Here is a 6,569-nt window from a genome sequence, read left to right as displayed (position 1 = left end):
AGTTATCCTTGTTTTACCACCAGAAGAGACAAACAAGAGCTCACCAGAGCTGGTTAGAACCAGTCAGGCCCAAGATGGCAGAAGTCCTGACCTCCAGCAGAGCTTGAGCCTCCAGATACGCTCATTGTAATACATTAGCATGCTAACTAACACACCACCAGCACCATGATAGTTGACACCTGCCATGGCAACAACCAGCCAAGCCCACAGAGGGACTGAAAGGGATGTTGTTCCATCTCTGAGCATACTACACCCCTGTTCTCAGCTAAGTCATGAATATTCCTCCCTCTCTTTACTCAGTTCCCTCCCTTTTGACTTGACACTCCTACATATATGGTGTCTCAGTCAGGCGGAGAAGCTGATTTCTAATTAAGTTCCCACTTCTCCATTCTCTGGCCATTAAATACAGCTCACGCTGTTTCAGTCTTAGCATTGGTTTCACTATTGGCTATGATAATCTGAAAGGAAAGAGAACCTTCCTTACCAGGGCAGGGGGCTTTGGTGGGGCTGGGGCCCCAGCGGGGGTCTAAACGACCAATTCAGTAGCAATGCTACATACCTGAGTCTCTGCCTGGAATTTTCTTGCCCACCATGGATACACACATTACATATGTGCACGACTACACAGGTATTTGTATCTGTGGCTTTTTTCATAGTATCATAGACCCTAGAGGCAAACAATAGCTGGATGACTTTGGGCAAGTTTTTTATCCAAGATTCTGCTTCTGCAAACTATTGTGTCTTGTAGGCTTATTGTGAGGATTAAATGAGATACAGAGCTTACCCTACATCTAGCATATAGAAAGCCCTTAATAAATGTTATTTATCATGATCATGAAAATAATAACTATCATTGTGTACTGCTCATTTTGACTGTGAGTCTGAACTTTTAATTGGTAGGATATAATTACCTATTGTACACACAGTAATGCATTCCAGATGAGACAGGAGGGAAGGGAACAGGGCATAAACTGGTTAGAACCAAGAGGTGGAAGATTGGACTTCCAGTAGAACTTGAGCCTCATTACAAGCTCATTGTAATATATTAGCATGCTAAATGAGACACTCATAGATGCCATGACAGTTGCCAGGCTCACCATAAAGTGGGTGTGGCCTAAAATGGGTGGGGCCAATTCCTGGAAATCTCCACCTCATCCCCAACATAGTTGGAATAATCCTCCCACTTGTCAGAGTATGAAATTACCTGGCCCATAAAAACTATCAACCCCATACCCTGGGGCCACCTCTCTTGCCTTCCAAGATGGCCAGCATTCTATCTTTGGAGAGTATAACTCCCTAAATAAACTTACTTGCATTTTACTATGCCTCACTTTTGAATTCTTCACGGTGCCTGACAAGAAGCTACTCTCCGGCAACACAGCTACTAAGATTGTAAATGCTTTGAGGTTAAGGGGACATTCACGTACAGGTATTTGCTGACAAGTGCGCCCCCTTTTAAATGTTTGTTTAATTCTGAAACTTTGTCCTGAGAGAAGGATGTGAGCCTCTAGATTTGGGGAAATCTAAGGTAAAATTCCTTTTGCGCCAAGTCAGAAATCTAAATTATAAACGAGGGAAGTTTGTTTACCAGCTCCACCCCCACACCCCCAACCCCCGCATTGCTTAGGTGGCAGTATGGTGGGTGGCTCAAAGATACACATTTAGTTTCCTCTTTGCCAAGCTCATAAGCGACACAGCGCCCTTGAATCTCACCCCAGCACATGAATAAGAACACCGATTGTGCGTGGCATCCTGAAGCCTCCTTCAGGAGATTCGGTCACGCAGGGGTTTTTTAATGTATTGCCCTTTATGGTAAACCAGGCATTTACTATACTTCAATATTTTTCATGTGGTGGCACTATCCACATCTCTGGGGCTCCCTTCGAATTTGAGTGATTTCATCAGACAAAGCATTTGAGATGCCTCACCATACCTCTGGCCTAAGCATCTGACACGTCTCATTCAAGAGTGGGAGGGCAACCCTAGTTCCTCCCCCTAATGCTATCCAACTGCAAAGCCTTCAGATCCCTGGCAATAAAACAACATAGCCGCAGGGGCTAGTAGTCTGCATTTGGCAGAAGAGGCATCTTAAAGACTTTGCTTGGTCTCTGTGTGGTCCCCAAGCTTCTAATCTCTTGACTCAGTTAACTTATTTACAAAAGGGGGATAATGATACTGTGCCAGTTTGCCTCGAAGGGGTTTATGCAAAACTAAAACAAAGCACTATGCAAATACTGTGATTATCATTAACCGGCACTGGTTTGATTCATATGGTGAATCAGTCTGTTTATTGTTTCCTACAGCCATCCTCAGTATTAACGTATGGGTCTCAGAGTCTCTCATCTAGATTCTGAAAAAACAAACAAACAAACAAAAAACCAATCTTCTCCATTAGAAAGGTTCTATTCTACTTTAGGCAACGGCTTGGCCTTATGAAAGAGGTCAAACGCAAGTGGCCAGAAGTCAGTTGAATGAGGCCTGCCCTCACACGTAGATCTTTTACTTCATCTGATTACACTGGTGACAGAGAAATATACAAGAAAAGTTGTATATTGATCAACGATTGGCAAGTAATTTAATAAGCAGAACTGTGCTTTCTTACAATCATTAATAAGAATAAATGTTCTTTGGCAAATACATGTTATTAAAGCTACCCAGAAGTCCCTGTATTCTTTAGAACCCATCTATAAACATTGGTGAATCATTCTGCAGTCACACTTACAAAACATACATTGTGTACACTTGTGGAAAACATACACACAAAGTTGTAAATGATAATTTTTAACTTGAAGGGCAAATCTCTGACCTTTGAAGCCATGGGAGAGTCGGGTTTTTTTTTTTCTATTACTCAAGTCTCCTCAGAGCCTGTGGAGTTGCTGAGGAGATTCAAGCTCTGGTCTACTGGGATGAATGCCAGCTTTCTGCTCGGGTCTGGCTGTGGAAAATCCCAGAGCACATCTAGGAATATCTTGTTGGGACGTGTGGTTAGATCATCCATATCTTCATCCTTCTAGTGTAGATTCCCTCCTTTCAAAATTGTTTCCTTGGAGGTCCATGCTATTCTTTTATGTGTTTCATGGGCTACACCCTCAGAGATTCTCCGCCCCTGAGGAAAATTGGTTTCTGGTGCAATTCAAATCATAATTTGAACTCAGGCCAGGGAGCCATGTGTATTCTTCCTTGGAGATAGAGATGACACGAACTGCGCCATTTGTTGATGTGATTAAGAGGAAATATACTTTTTATTCTCCAACTTTTCTCAAAAAACTGCCTACAGAGACTGGTTCCTATACTATAGTTATGATCACCACCCCTCACATCCCAGGGTGTTCCCACAGTTACGTTACTGGAATCCACCTGGCACTTGCTTTTTCAGTGACTTTTACTTAGAACTGGTGAATCATAGAGGTATTTTGGAAAACTTTTCTGAACTAAAGATAAACTCATTTATTTATTCAACACACACAATCGACTGTGTTCATTGTTGAATTATATTATAGATACTCATTGAAATAGGCTAAAACAACCCCACTCTGAATAGTCTTTGATAAAACAGACACCTTGAAGCAGAAGGGAAAGAGAGCTGGTGTTGGAATCCAGGCCTATCTCTACCAATTCCTAGATATAAAGTTCTGGGTAAAATACCTAACTTTTCTCAGTCTCTGGAAACATGTAGAGTTTAGAAATGAATCGGGACAGCATTATGATGAAGAGCTCAGTCTTTGCAGTTGGCCAGGCCTAGATTCCAATACACTTCTATTCTGCTGCTTACTAGCTGAGTACCTTTGGCAAGTTACTTAAACTTTCTATTTCTTAATTTCTTTATCTGTGAAAATGGGACTAATACCAACTCACCTAACAACAAAGTTGCTTTTACAAGAATTAAATAAAAGAATGTCTATAGTGCGTAATTCAGTACCTGGCTCATTAACACTAGGCAGTAAAAAAAAAAAAAAAAAAAAAAGGCTGTAAACTATGGGTTAAAAAAAAAAAAGAAATCCTGAAAGAACTTTTGGGATCACAAAGTATAAACTCCTTAATTTTTTAAAATAAGAAATGGAGGCCCAGAAGTAAAGGATCTTACTTAAGGTCACTGAGCCCACGTGTTTGTGATGTATATTCTCAACGATTTTATGAATTCTATGATCTGGACAGAGTACTCTCTTTGTGACCTCATCTAGTTACCAAATATGTGGACTATTAAACTAGGTGATCACCAAGCTTCCATCCATGTAAAAATGCCAGTGACAGCATTGTTCCTGAGCCCCTCCTGTGTTCAGAACCTGCTTCTGGATATTGTGGGGGCTATAATGGGCATATGAGTATCTGTCTCTGGTCTCAAAAGGGTTTAAAGTTTAGTTGGAGAGACATTTATATAAACATTTATGAGACATGAAAACCATTGGGATAGCCACTTGACAAGGCCAAAGTTCAAGTGCCTAGTGGACTGGACATGGACAGTTAGATCTTGGGTGTTAGTGATGACTTCATAGAGAACACAGGACTTTACCTGGGCATGCATACTGAGCTGGATTTGAATACCCAGAGTGAAGAGGGGAGAGCATTCTGTGCCCTGCAATGTTATGTGCCTGGGCAAGTACGGAGGTCGAGACAAATGCCATTTGTGTGGCGCATTCACTTAAGCACTCGCTCCACCATTCCTATGTCCAACTCAGTCCTCTCAGCATGAACTTCTATTTTTATAAGTGGCAATGGGGGTTTTCGTGGGGGGGGGGGTGTATACATATGAGCACACATGTTTCAGAACTCTCAACTTTCAATATCGGCAGGGAAACAACACCAAGACCCTTGTGACTCCCCAAATGCTCAGCACCCAGAAAAGTAGAGTTATCAAAATTCCTCTTGCTCTTGACTCTCTCTCTAATCTATCAGGTCATCCTAGCTCTCCTCCCTCTAGCATATAACTTAAATTCCTCCACTTCTCTTTATTTCCACTGCCCCAATAACAGTTTTCATTATCTATGGTTGTCCTGATGCTAAAGGTACCCCCATTCCATTCCTGATCCCTGCAGTTTTCCACAGGGCAGTCTTTTCACAATGTAAATCACATCGTGGACCCCCCTGCTGGAAACCTTTGAAGGCATACCTACTTTACTAAGCATATAGTCCAATCTGTTTGCTTTGGCCTCCAAGGCTCTGAAGCATCTGGCCTCTCAGACCTCATGTCACATTGCCAGTCCCCTCACTTGTTCTTCTCTGAACTAGACAAGGTGACTCCAGACGCAAGGTCTGTGCCCTCTGCCTGAGCTGTTATTCCCCCTGCTTTGTACAGCCTTCTTACCCTTCAAGCTTCAGTTTTCATGTCACCTTGTCTGAGAGGTCTTCTTTGATCTCACGCTCTAAATAACTTTCCTCTGGGATTCTAGATGGCAGCCTATGAATTTTCCTCTCTCACACTTATCAAGTTTTTGAGAATTTTTGTTACTTACTGCATTTGTTAGATTGTAAACATTTTTAAATATTTGTTTACCCTACCAAAAACATAACCTCTGCTATTAGGCCTTGTCTGTCTTATTCATTTTGCAGTCTCAAGAATCTAGTACTGAAGATCGCAGAGAACACTGAATACGAAATAAAAGGAAATAAATGGAAAGGAAATAAATGGAAAATCAGTATAGCAAGTATTTGTCATAAAATGCAATTGTGACCATGTTCACCTCTTGATTCTGTGAATATGACACTACAATCACTTACAAAGCAGTTGCTTTATTTTGCGGTTAATTCTAAAATAAATATTTACTTTATTATTTCAGGAGAATGACTGTTACCTCTTGTGAGTAGGGGGTTCAGAGCTGATTTTAGCAGTTGATGGGAGATTGGTCACTAACCTCCATTTATAGCTAAGCTCATTACTTTACACCTGACAAGAATGAAATTTCTGTCTCCACAAAATAACAAATGTCAAGAGAGATGATATATAATTTAAAGGGTAAATGTTAAGGTCTCTTTGCCTACTGACTACCATATTACTTTGTCAAGTTGTCCTCTCTGAAAACAGAAGAAAAGGGCTCTTGCTTGGCTATTTTACATCATTTACCACCTTTCTGACCAACCGATAATTGTAGGCATTCTCTTGATTTAGGTTTTCCTTATTTCTCTTCCAGCTCTCTCCTCATAATCAAAGAACATTAAACACCCAGCTGTTTTACAACCTTACCCAAAGGTCTTGACTAAGGTCACTGAACCAGCATGTTGGTAATGTATATTTCCAAAGCCTTTATTAGTTCTATGATCTGGATAAAACACTACCTCTTTGTGACTTAATCCATAGTTTAATCAAATTCAATAACAGGATATAAGCATTCATTTAATAAGGTACTGTTTGGTTGTTTTTTAATGTGCCTGGCGTTGTGCTAAACCTTTTATAAGCATCATCTCTTCTAATCCTGCCTAAGAAGCTCACGAAATAGTGATTTCCATCTTCCTTTCACAGAGGAGGAAACTGAAGTTTAGTGAAGCTAAGTAAATAGCCCAAGTTCACACTGCTATAAAGTGAACTTGGGCTTCACACTGCAGTTGGTATGACTCCATAAATGGCCAAAGTAGTC

The sequence above is a fragment of the Camelus bactrianus genome, chromosome 3 (genome assembly GCF_048773025.1).
Source record: "Camelus bactrianus isolate YW-2024 breed Bactrian camel chromosome 3, ASM4877302v1, whole genome shotgun sequence".
NCBI lineage: Eukaryota > Metazoa > Chordata > Mammalia > Artiodactyla > Camelidae > Camelus > Camelus bactrianus.
Note: the sequence above shows the minus strand (reverse complement) of the source record.